This window comes from Ciconia boyciana, chromosome 1, assembly GCF_034638445.1.
Source record: "Ciconia boyciana chromosome 1, ASM3463844v1, whole genome shotgun sequence".
NCBI classification, from domain to species: Eukaryota; Metazoa; Chordata; class Aves; order Ciconiiformes; family Ciconiidae; genus Ciconia; species Ciconia boyciana.
In genome coordinates, this window is record NC_132934.1 from 35,106,522 (window position 1) to 35,120,191 (window position 13,670).

The 13,670-nt window shown below is 44.9% G+C and overlaps 1 protein-coding gene across 3 annotated transcripts in view; it reads right to left on the reverse strand.

Annotated features, from left to right (window-relative positions):
* SCAF11 (SR-related CTD associated factor 11) overlaps window positions 1–10,072 on the reverse strand; it is a 49,707-nt gene extending 39,635 nt beyond the window's left edge. Inside the window, exon 1 of one of the 3 annotated variants that reach the window (XM_072862427.1) lies at window positions 9,696–10,072. The gene's annotated coding sequence lies outside the window, so the exon portion shown is untranslated. Of the gene's footprint in view, window positions 1–8,702; window positions 9,561–9,695 lie in introns of those variants that run through there. The other 2 variants (XM_072862444.1, XM_072862436.1) reach the window with 2 other exon arrangements.
* Between the last annotated feature and the right edge of the window lie 3,598 nt (window positions 10,073–13,670).

Consider the following 13,670-nt stretch of genomic DNA (forward strand, 5'->3'; position numbering starts at 1 on the left):
AACTTGTGCTTTGCTGTTAATACCTCTAACGGCAGCATGGTACTGATTTAATACTCTTAAGTAAGAGTTATTATCAAAGCCAAAAGAAACCCAAAACCCAACAGATTTACGCGTATGAGGGACTGAAGATAGTAACAAAGTCAGTATCACCAACAGGTATCTATTAAGGAACTTCCCATCTCTCTCTGTACTGGGAAACTTGCACATGGGACAAGCATCCCTTCACCTCAGAATCCCAGTCATGCAGCTGCCCCCCCGATCTACCAGCCTTCACATTCCTTTCCTTCCCAAAGTAATCATTCTCATTGGTTTTTAACCTAGTAATAAAGAAAAATAAGGATGCAGGTTACAGAAGAACCACTAGCACTGGAAAACAAGCAGTAACAAAATTACTTTTATTTCAAGCTCAGAATGACTGAGCTTGAAATGACTGAATGACTCAAAAGTCTTGTGCTAAAATTCAACTGATAATAAAGCTGTCACTGTCTTCAGCAAAATTCCAAATCCTATCCCAAGAAACCATCCAAAAGAGCGAGCCATTTTATCAGTCTTAAGTAGTAGATAACTTAAGACAACACAAGCCACCAAGGTTTGTGAAACACTTATATCGCACACACCCCCCTCCACCCCCGAAGATGACACACATGCAAGGGCTGATTTGCTTATCAGAATCGTGAGCATCCACATAACTACTAGGACAATCCACATAAAGACTGATACTTCCACAAGCCAGAAAAGGTATGATGTTTGACCAAAACAGTTAAAGCAAAGGGATATTGATTCTCTTTGTCAAAAACACACTGAAGAAAGTTTCCCTGTATACATCAGTTCTCACCATGCTATCACACAAGGCTGAGCCACATTTTCTGAGGAAGCTCACAAAGAGGTGAAGGAAAGCCGATTACAAGCTTGCACAGCAGTTAGCAGCTTTTAGACACGACAAATCTGAGTTTGCTACTGAACTACAGTTACCTTACTGGCACTGATGGGTAATTATCTACAGAAGGCAAATTTTATTTCTCATCTTTCTGCACTGTCAACCGTAAAACACTTTGTTCCACTAGGATGGGTGGCAGAAGTTTAGGATGTCTCCTGAACTCATATTAAGGGCTCATACCCAGTAAGCAGCAATAAGAAAATGTGCTTCAGTAGATTCCCTCCAGAAGTCAATCTAAATCAATTATCCCTCCAGCATTTTCAGTATCTGCCAGCAGCTGTGAGGTTAACTCATCAGACCACATGAAATTACATACCAAAGTATAGCAAAATGACAGCTCTATACCATCAGTACGTTCAGGGTGACCAACTGACAACCAAGACAGTCCAATACTTAGGCAAATTCAGTTTGCAGACCAAGGGCTAGATCAAGCTAAACTTGCTACCCAGCAAGGGGCTGGGGGGGCGGGGGGGGACCGTGCACTTCGGGGAGCTAGTTGTCACAGTGCAGTCTCATTTGATTCGAAGTATATATTCACAGCTGATCAATCTAACCTGTAATTTGAAGCTATGCTTGTGTCCCTACTGGCTGTTTAGTGACATTTCTCAAGTCTGAGAAAACCCATTTCCACTCTGCCAGAGGACAAACTAGGTTACTCAAGCCTCTGTCAGCTCTTGACAATGCAAAAGCAGTGAGGACAAAGCCACATGGTTTCCCTACGCGCTGAACTAAGGCAATTTTGCAGGGTAGTTCCTCAGTAAGGCTGCCACTCATAACACTGCTTTCCAAAGACATTCTGAATTATACAAGACAATCCCAGACCTAATCTTTACAGAAGTCCACAGCTGAGTCCACGACAGCCATAAGAAGGAATGCTCACTGGAGCCATGATTAACTCCCCCAGGAAAAAACAGCTTAATTTATACAGAAGACAGGATGAATAGAACCTTCTAAAGACTGATACAAGATGATGAAATGTATATTCGCAGAAATTAAAAGACCACCCTATTTTGCTTTCCAAAACAGTATTTTCAATAGAAGGCAATACGCACTGTGCTGCTGCTTCACATGTGCATGTGTACAATAAGACTCCCAACAGAAGAAGCACTATACCACAACCACCCCCGTAGGGAGAACATGCATGTATACCAGGGGCTAAGTCATGTTGTTTCATATACTGCTGATAAAACACTGAAGTACTGTAGTGATTAACATAATACAAACAAATATGAAAGAGAAAATAGTGTACATAACATTCACAAAATGTACAATTCAGCACTTAGGTGTTTCTTCTAAGCAGTCTGTGACTAAACTGGGTGAAATTGAGATTTACAAATAACAGGAACTAATTAGGGACTAGATACTATTGTCATGGTGCACATGGTTCAAGCAACTAAATCAAATCAGCATAAACTCATGACCTTGCCTTCCGCTGCTGAGGGTCCTTAGTCACATGCACACTTTTGCAGCTGGAAGGGATAGCATTACACACCAAAGTCAGCAAAAATGGCTCAGCCATTTCCAAGAACAGTTTAAAAAAAAAAAAAGTACTTTTTTCTAGCCACCTGGAAGCACCAGTATTTTCATGCTTTCCACCAAAGAGCAGATTTTTGGCAGTGCATCACTGAGATCAAGAACATGCTTTCCACACAAGCAACCCTTTCAAATCTAGCCATGTCATAGATCTGGGAAAAAAAATGTTTGCATTTCCTTAAGAAATCTTTGGTAGCCACTGCATTTAATTTTTTCCCATAAACTGGGTCTGTGCTTAGCATACACTAATAATTTGAAGTTCCTGTCCCATTGCTACACTGCACATGCAACATTCCCACAAGATGAATGAGCGTACTTCAGCCAGTGCTATGGCAACACAGCAGGACTTGTTGCAATCATTTCTCTGATGCTAAAGAAACTAGGAAGACCATCTTTATTTTTCTTAATACCACCCTAAACATGCCCAAATAGCTGGACTTAAACACCAGGGATGCAGGAGCTGAACCAAAAGACCTTGCAAAGACAGAAGTGGAAAAGCTAAGACCTTTTAACAGTGAAAGGAAAAATGATGGTCAAAACTCATGGAGTAAGACTGAACTCAAATGAAAAGCTCAGGGGCAGTAGCAATGACAAGAAGCACATTTAAGATGCAAAAAATTAATGGGGCAACAAAACCAGAGTGGTAGGTGATTAGAAAAGTATATTGAGCCAAAGAAGAAAGGGCTGAATCCACCAAAGGAAGAAACAGCATGCAATTGTCCAATTACAGACTACTGTTATTTTTTCTTTCACTTACATCATGGTAGTCTTATTTCTCAGCTTCTGAATACTGAACCCTTACAAACTGAAGGGCATCCCTCTAACAAAATTTATATAATGTATAGGCTCCCCTATAATTTTATGGATTTACTTAAATGGAAAAAATACACTACAGAAGATCGCATAGAACCATATACACACACTTGATAAAAATATACTGAATTTTAGTCCTCTATTAAAAGCATGCTGTTCTTTCATTTTAAGCATCAAATCAACAGTTTAGTGATATGACATGTTCTTTTGGTATTAAAAAAATGTGTTTCCATAAAAAGTAATTTCAGCTTACATGTAAAATATACAGACATTGATTCAAAAAACAAACAAAAGAAAGAAAATAACATAGCCATTTAAAAGTACATTTTACCTCTCTGAGGCATACTCTTAAAAAAAGAACTACCTGAAAGCTATGGTGTCAAAAACACAGTCCTCAAGCTCCTTTTGACTTTGAATAACTGTTTTAAAAGCTCCAAAGACCTACACTAACCTCTTACAAATCTCAGACAAAAAGAAATGCTGTATTTTTGGAAAGTGGTGGAAAAATAAAGAGTCTGCAAAGGATTTATGACAACTTAAATAATTTTAAGTGTGATTGTATTTTGCACAAAATCTCCTACAATATTTGTAGAATACCAATGCATTAGATGTCATTTCAGAAGTAGTAGATAGATGGGGAGTAAGCAGTTTCAATTATTGTTGATCCTGCTTTCACAGACCTTACTCAGGGATAACTTTCAAGATAGCTAAAATAAAGCTAGAAAAACATGGCCAGGAATGGAAGACAGGTACACAACAGAAGGTTTCCTTAGCACCAACAGCAACAAACAAAAGGTAACAGAAACTATTAACCATGTAACAGGGAAAAGCCAGATCTGAGCTTGAAAGTACAACCTGAATTCCATCACTTTTCCGTTCAACTTGTGAAGAGAGTCTACTATTAGAAAAACATGCTACTCAGCATTTTGGGTTACTTTAACCATATAGAGGGCATCAAGAAATCACCTATAACAAAACAATACTGTGAATTCTTAAGTAAACAACCTAGTTTTTGTTATAATTGATTATTCTATCTCATTGCAAAGCTTCAACAAGAACTTAAGCTTCCCACATCAACAATACTAGAAGCTCATTAAGATGATGAACCCCATTCCCATTCAAAGCTTCTTGCCAGAATAACAGCCACAAAATAACCCCTGGTACCAACTGACTTATCTGAGAGTTGTATAAGGTGCCTTTCTTGCTTGGGCTGATGAAACTACACCTTAAAAATCACAATTGCATAGGTTAGGAGAGAAGAATATACTCAACTGTTACAGATATATTTGTTTGGTAATTTCTCTAAAACAAAACTCCAATGAGCTCAAGGTAGTTCTAACAGACTCCTTTTCTCCAACTGTTTCACAGGACTTCCATTTACTTTCCATTACACCTATCTATCCACAGGGGTCACTACCTGTTACATCACAAGTAACAAACTAAGAATGTTCTAAAAAAAAAAAAAAAGGGCAAAACTGCATGCAAGAAGTGCTTATTCAGTGGCTGTATAGAAAGCAGAGAATTTCACCATCCCTCCTGTGTCCAGAATTGCTGAAGTTATTTGCTCTGGATAGCAAGCAGTCCAACTAACACCACTCATCTACCTTCAGATTCTACCTTAAAACTCAAGTTTTGAGTATCAGTACAGCTCAGCTTCATGTAAGAGTCTCCATCTCTCCTGTGGCACACCAAGAAAGGTAGAAGTCTTCACTGCTGCAGTTTTGGCCTGTGTTGCTATCTGAAGGTATGGACATACATGAGGACCAGCCACCAATCCCATGGAATTTCTCATTCCTTATTACTGCTGGCAGTCTAACAAAAGCCAGGTAGTAAGTAGAGAGGCAACAAGTGTTAACTCACTTGACGTTTCCAAGCAATTTCATACTAGCTTGGAAAAGTTCCAAACATCATTAAATGCATCAGTCAGGTTTACTCACAGATCGTACCTTTGAAGGCAGATCGCAGTTAAGCAGTACTTACAGACCTAATAACAGAGGAACAAAGATTGCATTTTAATGGGAGTTCACCAATCCTTAAATAAAATCTGCATTAAGACAGACATTATTATTAGTGTCTATTAGAAAAAGTGATCAGATACTGCAATTTACCACAGTATTAGGCTTTAGAAAACAGCTTCTGGAAGACATAGTTCTTCTCCTTCCCAATTCCCTTTACATATCCATTCCTACATTTTTAAATGTATTTATATATACACACACACACACATGAAATAATGTGAAATAATCTCAGAAAGTTAAGAAGAAATGCCACTGGCCACAGAATCATCAAATTAAAATGTTACTTTTCATGCTTGCTGTGATGGAGTATTTTTGAGTTAAAATTCAGATTGTATATTCTCATGTAGAAAAAAAAGAAAGAGTAATACTACTGTTTCATCAAGTTAATTTGTGAGCACATTACTTGATAATAAAAAATGAATGGCTGAAAATATTCATTTTAGCACAACATACACAAATGTAAGCCATAGATGCATATATGCCTACAGGTGTGGGTATATATATATTTGTTACCTGAGTAAATGCATTTTATACGAAGTTTATTTTAATCTGGCCTACTCATACATAATTAAATGTGGTATTTTGATCATCTTTTGTCAAGTCAGTTAAAAATTTCCCCAGCCTAGAAGTGACAACTTCCACATTTGGTTAAATTTAATTAGCTTTCCTCAAGACTTTTAGTTGGAGAAACAATCTGATGTGCCATAAAAATAAGCTGTGGGAAAGCAGAATGTTTCTAAAAGCAAGAGGCAACTTCCTTAGCACTTTTTTTTTTTTTAATTCCTGACAGAGAAAAAACTACTTGTTGAATCCTGTGTGGGCCACTGAAGTACAGAATATGCATATTCAACCTTTGAGAGCCCCTCCAATGCAGTCACCCTGCCTTTGGCACTCCACCAGATCCAGACCTAGAGAGGAGATGGACAACTGTTCAGGACAGCAGAGCTGCAGCTTTAGGGAACACAAAAGCAGATGCACATTCACCTTCCATCCTCCAGCAGCTGCAGTCCTCCATTTGTTATTTCACGACTGCAGCTAACTTCATATGCAAGGGAATCATCCTACTCAAGTGGTTCAGGGTACCAAAACCAAGCAAATCCCAAAAGAGAGATGTTCATGGCTTTCTGCTTGCAAACTGTGCCCGTATCCTCAACCACTGGGTAAAAAGAGATCAAACAAGTAGGAAAAAGAAGATACAATGTCACTGCACTCATATTCTCTCAGATCAAGGTCACTGCCCTTCAGGGCAAGGTAGACTAGTACATACAGATCAAACAAAGTGTGCCTTCACTGCTGAAAAGCCATGAACTAGCCCTTGTTTTGAAGCACTCTACAGAATATGCACATTAGAGACCTCGGGTCTTTATGACTACTGAAGAAGGGTTAGGGTATAAATCCATTTAACACTGTATCTCCAACTTGCAAAAAAAAAAAAGGGGGCAAAAAATTGAGCGATGGTGAGATTTATAAAATCTACTTTAATCTTAAATGGTTTAGCAGATTACCTATTTCAGAATTCATTCAGACAAACTGATAACAATGGTTGACAACACTGAATGATCAGTTTAGCTATCAGCAGGCACTGGACTGTATGTTTTTGTTACTATTAACTGGAAGGACATTTTTCCTCCCTCACCTTAGATTGCTGGGAAAGAAAATGTCAACACTGAATAGTGGATGGAAGTGGAAGGCCAGGCTTCAAGAATTTTGGTGTAGGTATGGCAAGTCAGTCCATCAAACTTTTTCCAGCAGTGTTCCCCCCCCCCCATTAATATTGTGTATGTTTAAATATAGCATTAATTGAAATAAAATCACCCTTAAAATAATTACTAAATAAAGCCAACTTTAAGTAACTTGAGTTTTTGCACAGGTTTTTTAGTACTCAGGACAGTGGAAAACTGCAAAGATTCTCCAAAGACTCCCTGTAACAGGGGGAAAAAAACCCCACAGCAGACTTTTGTAACCAGAGCAGAACCATCTACAAGTTTTATAAAACCAGAGGCTAGAAGTCATGCATCAACTGCGTCAAACTACAGTCAGTCAAGAGCACAAAGTAACTCTTTATCATCTGGATGTTTCAAAAGCAATAGCTGAATAACTGGAGAATAAGATAAAGTTACATCTCCTTGTTGAGTCAAACTCAACAACCTTCACATATTGTGAGCACTATAAATTCATGTTCAAAAAAACTCAAATTCCTGAAAAAGTGTTCCCAATCTTAAAGATAGTCTGCATATGAGAAACTAATGAACCTGGATTTAGTGCTATTAGAGAAGGTCTGAAAAAGATTCTTTTTCAAGAGCATTTGGATGAGAGAGACTCCCTTCACCCCTGCAAGGCCACAAAGCTGTTGTCCATTCTGCTTATTCACAAGCAGACTTTAAGGTGAATGGAACATGAAAGAAAACTGATGTATTTCTTATTTGGGCCATTTATCATTCCGGAAGTTGACACATCAGCAAGTGTAAACTACTGAAAGGAAAGCTGCAAAAGATTTAACATTGTGACTAAAAGCCTAAATAGCCTCCCCCCAAGTATCTGTAATCTCATCTAAGGAAAACAGAACAACAAACATTATACTCCTAGAAATGCTAAAGAAAACACTTGAAAAAGTACTTGGGATTATTTCCAAGCCTTTTCCATGTGACTAAAGAGAATGCTATCAATTTTTTTAATCTTGTGAATCTCTAAGTACAGCTTTCCGGTTAAAAAAGAAGAGACATGGATTACCATGTATGATCAACCAAATAATAGCAAATTTTAGTCACCCTGTAACTTCATTTAAGAAGCCTACTGTTTATTTCTGCTAAGACTGAAAGAAACCATGACAAAATGACTAAAGACTTCCCCCATTCCTCTTCTCCCGTTTGTAAGAGTCTGAATAGCCACATAGTAAAACTCTAGGTTAGATTACACTTCACTTAAAACTATGATCCACTGAAAGACAATTAAAAGCCCCCAATACATTAGTGATATACAAACATAATGTCAGCCACTAAGTTAGCTAGATCTCCCTTTAAGGTTATCAAAGCCCTAAAAAGCTCTAAAATTACTATCTTAAAATAGCTGTTCAATAATCAGGGGCATTCCAACCCATTATATAATTATTACTTAGATGTGAACAGCTTTAACCCTCTCTTGACATTTTAAATAAATTATGCTTTGCCAACAGTAGCTAGCTACTGATACCAAACAAACAGTGACTACCTGGTTTTCCTCTCTGTTATCTCATTCTTCCTAAAAAATTAAAATTAATTAGGAGTCTGAAATAAAAACATTGTGAGAGGAAGGGGACCAATTTTAGTCCTACCAAAAATGTTTTGAAGTTATAAACGTGGCAATAGGTTGTCAGAGATAAGCTACATTTGGGGCTCAGGCTAATAATATTCTTTAATACTCACCAAAGGGGAAAAAAAAAAATAGGACACAATGTACTCTAAAACACAAGCAGCATTGGAGTCTCTCACTGGCTCGATAACTGCATCACTTCCAGGCTCCAGCGTTACTCAGTGCAACTTTACCGATGTTTAAGTCAGCCGCGACTCCACCACAGCACAAAAGCAGAGTTGAGCCTCTCCGTGCAACTTCCTCCACAACTGCAAAGTCTTCCAGTAACTCCTGCTACTCGAAGACGCTCTTCCAGCAAACGCTACCGGTATTCGCAGCTCCGGGCGGCCGGTTCAGCGCCCGCCGGTCCCGGGAAGAAGAAGGATGGACGGCGGTGCCTCCCCGGACCGGGATCTTTGTTCAGGCCAGCGCCACGGCGGGGAGGTCCCCGCGCCAGCCCCGCTCACGGATCACCGGGCAGGGCTGCTGCTCCTCTCGCTGTGCCCTCACAAAAGCTTTCGGCGCGGAGGGGGCCGGCGGTCTCCTGGGAACGGCCGGTCGCCCCGGCCGCCCCCCTTTGTTTCCCCTCTCGTCCCGGCAGACCAGGCGGGCGGCCCAGAGCCGCCCCGGCGGCCGCGCAGCGTGCCCGGCCTCCCCCCGCGCCGGCCTGTCACGGCGGGCAAGTGGCAGCACCGGGCCGGGCCAGCCTCCCGGCCGGCGCCACGACGCGGGCGGCGGGAGGAGGGGAGGGGAGGGGAGGGGAGAGGAGGGGAGGGGAGGGGGAAAACCCGAGGCCGGAGCCGGCAGCAAACCCCGCCCTCTGCCCGGCGGAGCGGAGGGAGGGAGGCAGCAGCCGAGCCCGGCGGGCTCAAAGCGGAGGCGAAGGCCCCGGCCAGAGCGGGACGGCAGCACCGCCCGCCTCCCCTCCCTCCCGCCGGCGCCCTGCCCGCCGCCCCGCCGCCGTCCCACGTCGGGGAGCGGCCCCGAGCACTTTCCCTCCCCTCACGGAAACTCCCGAGGAAGGCGCCCGCCCCCCGCCGCCCCCGGCCCCAGCCGCCGCTGTTCACCTGGCGCCGCGGCGTCCCCTCGCGCGGTCACTGCTCCGCGGCCGCCCGCATGAAGCGGAGGCTGCGGTTCCCCGCGCCTCCGCCGCCTCGGGGCTTCCGGGAGCGGCGCCCGCCGCCCCGCTGCGGCCGAGGAGCGTCCGCCCGGGCGGGAGGGCGGGCTCGGCTCGGCTGGGCTCGGCTCGGCGGGGCCCCGCTCAGCGGCCCCCGGGCCACATGTCCGCGCGCGGCCGGGAGTGCGCAGCGCCGGCGGGGGCCGCAGGGGGGCGCTGCTCTGCCGCCTTCCGCCGCGGGGGGGCTGGGGGGGCGGCGGCGTGGCGGCGGGCGGGCGGCGCGGCTCGCCAGCGAGACGCCTCCAAACCGCCCCGCGCCGCCGGCGGGAGCATTGTGGGATAGGTCCGCCAGGGCCCTCTTGGAGGGGGGAGGGGCGGGGCAGGCGCGAGAGGGCGAAGGGAGGCGGGAAGGGCAGCGCACGTGACCCGCCGCCGGCCGGCGAGGAGCCAATGGGTTGAGGGCGGGGGTGGCGCGCGGGGCCGCGCGTCGCGGGCGGGGGCGCCCCCTGGTGGCGGCGCGGCGGCAGGGCGCGGCCGAGGGACGCGCGGGCTGTGACGTCATCTGACCGCGACGCGGGGCACCCCCAGTGCCAAACCTTTTATTTTTTTTTTTATTATTATTTTAATGCAGTTACCGCAGAGGAGCTCCGGACCGAGCCCTGTGGCCACAGGAGCGGGACCTGCTTGGGAAGGCGGTGGGGGCTGACGAGCCTGCTGCCCTCTGCCGGGGGCGGCGGCGGCGGCGGTGGCGGCGGCGGCGGCGGTGGGGCGAGAGGCCTGGGGCAGGCTGGGGCCCCGGGAGCCGCCTCTGCCGCCGAGCTGAGTGCTCGCAGAGGGGCGTGGGGCTTTCAGCTGTGTGCCCCCGAAGGGCTGCCTGGCGCCGTCCCCGCGTGTTTGCTGGGACCCTCCGGCATGGCCACGGCGCTGTGCGGGGCATGGGGGCAGCGTGGGTCCTGCCCCGCGGCCCCACGGCTGTGCGGGAAGAGGCAGCGCGGCTGCTGCAAGCGCCCGAAGAGGCCCTCCAGCTGGTGTCAGTGGCGACCGGTGCTGGCTGGTGCTTGTGGGCCTCACAGAACTAGCGAGATTTAATCCTTATATATTTGTATCACCAGTGTTTTCAAAGCAGCTTGCCATATTGTCATACATCCTGATCGTGGCAAACAGAAAAGTTGTTCGGTGCAGCAGTGTCAGTTGCATGCCGGTCCTGTTTATACATCCACATCATGGCACTGCCAGACTGTGTGGGTCTGCCGTAGCTCCTCCACACGGGCTCCGAGGGCAGTGGGGAGCCGGGGGAGCTGTGGAGCGCCAAACCCTCAGCTGAACCCCCGGGCAAGGTACCTGCCATAGCAACAAACAACAGGGAAGGGGAACCACCTACCCCAAATATGCAGGCTTGGTTGAGTGTCTCCTCACGTCCAGAATGAAGTTGTTGCAGCCCGAGTGGAGTAAAGTATGTGTCAGTGTCAGTCTGTCAAGAATAATGATACCTTCTTGGTTGTCATGATTACCGATGGAGTATTAATTTAGGATTAACTCAGAAGAACTTGAATTAAGTAAGAGCAGCCTGTGGGGACAGTGCGTAAAAAGAGTCACAGGAAGAAAGAAAAAGACTGGATTCATTAGCAGGCTGCAGGGAAATGTAATAAGAAGCAAGACTATAGCCATAGGTAGGAAAGCACAGACTTGCGAATGGAGATTAAATGGTTAAGGTAAGTCTGACTTTGAAGTTATTAAGGTTATTGAACTCCCCAAATCTTCAATGGGATCATCTGAAGAAAGGAGTAAGCTCTTCTGAAGGTTGGGATTAAAGAAAGCCCTGTTATAAAGTAAGAAAGATGACTTTCAGTGCTGTGTTTTGAATAGACTGAAATCTTGAATGAACCCAGAACAAGACACTGAAACAATTAAGAAGGGAGAACGATAGCAGAAAAACAGCTGTGTGTTTGACTAGCCAACCACAGAGGTAAGGTTTTGTTGCAAGGAGGGCATACTATACAGAACTGCTATATGTTATTTGTTACTGTTGAGTCTTTTAATTAAAATGACTAAGTCATTTGGGACTCACAGATGCAGAGAAAGCCTCGGTATTCACTGTTTCTATCAGAAGTCATGAAGACATTTCTGTCATCTACTCATGCTGCACAGATCATATTGCGCAGAAGAGCCAGGCAAGCTGAAGAGAGGTGTCTGCGGGAGAGAGGAATGCAATGAGAAACACTCATCACTTCTGAGGTGCTGTCTGTACTTTCGTTTGAACCTCTGATTGTATATCTTACATTCATTCCAGCACTGGCCTTTATAGCTACTCACACAACTTCAAGATACGTAGTAACAGAAGAATGGCTTTGGCCCTTTCTCATCCACCTTTTGAGATGGGCATGTACCATACACTGTTTACGATGGAGAGAAAAACCTGGGACTTCACTGCTGTCAGCCCTGGCAAATATGTCTCGAGTTTTCCTATGTGTGCATGGAGTTCCAGCCTGCAGAGTTTTACAGTCCGACCGGGGCTGAAGGACAGTGCTATCCAGCTGTATGTCTGCTCCCAGAACCAGCCAGTCAAGGATGAGCGGTCGGTCAGTTCTGTCAAAGGAGGAGGGCAGCATGAGATGTATCTCCTTCTGCCTGCTCTGTGCCTGGTGAAAGGCGGAGCAAGGAGTTCAGCTTTTGTACAGGGATACAGAAGTAGGCGGTCATGAACTCCGATTTTCTGCTAACCTCTGCAAACCATATGATACAGGCACATTCATAAATTTCTCGGGCTCCGCTCATTCACATACCCATTAGTGTTTTTCTCAAAAATCAAGAAGGGATGGCGGTTTGGCCTGAAGGAATAGATGAAATGTCATTGGGAATTGAGGTGAAGACAGCAGGAAAAGAGGTATTAGACTGGGACAAAATTGATATGAATGGTTACAGAAATAATTTGTTACAACTTCTGGATTAGTGGATGAGTTGGGAGCAGCAGCCAGTTTTGCTGAAAGGAGAATCTTACTTTCAAAATCTTATGATTTGGGAGCCAAGCTTGTGATTTTTGACATTTGATTTTCTTTTTCACGCTTTAGGATGGTAAAAACATAATATCTTTAGTCTGTTTTTACATGTTCTAAAGTCTTTAGCTTCTTCAAGTGTTCTTCAAGTGTTCTTCAAGTGTTCTTCAAGTGTTCTTCAAGTGTTCTTCAAGTGTTCTTCAAGTGACTGATGGCAGAGGTTGTCCTTAGTCAAGGTGGACACCACAACCCATAAATCCTTTGTAGATGAAGGATAGGACTAGTGAAGACAGTTACTATTGCCTGTTGTCTTTTGTAGCTAGGCATAAGTAGGACTGTTTCTTCATTTTCCAGCTAGCTCCAGAATGTTCTGCTCAAAGATCATGACTAAACCCCAAGCTGTAGGAGGCACATGATTTTTAGCAGTACTTTGGAGTCCCTTTGTGTGTGCCCTGTGTTTTGTTTGGGTGATGTACTGTGCCCACATTTTCAGTTTCCCTACAGCCACAAGAGCTGCAAACTTCCCTGAAGCTGAGCCTCTTGCTGACTTGTGTGTCTCTCGGGAGGACAGCGTTGTGTGAAAGCAGAAGCAGAGCAGTACTTGTGGTGCAGCTGTGAGGACAAGTAGAAGTCAGATGTGCCAGAAGGAAACTGGAAGACATGCATGGGAGAATGGTGTGAATGAGGGCATGGTCGTTTGGAGAGGGGAGCAACTGGGAGTGTGATACTAGAAGTAAGAGTGGTATTGGGGGGAGGGAGGGAGGGAGGGAAATGATGGCAGGACAGACCATGAGATTTTGATCATAGCATGGTAGACAGAACATAGAAGGGGAGGTGGTGGGTGAAGAAAGCAGGGATGAGGCAGGACATGGTAAAGAGTGGGACTCCTGGAGGACAAAATGGTAGTTATCCATGAGTGCGGAAACTAGGAT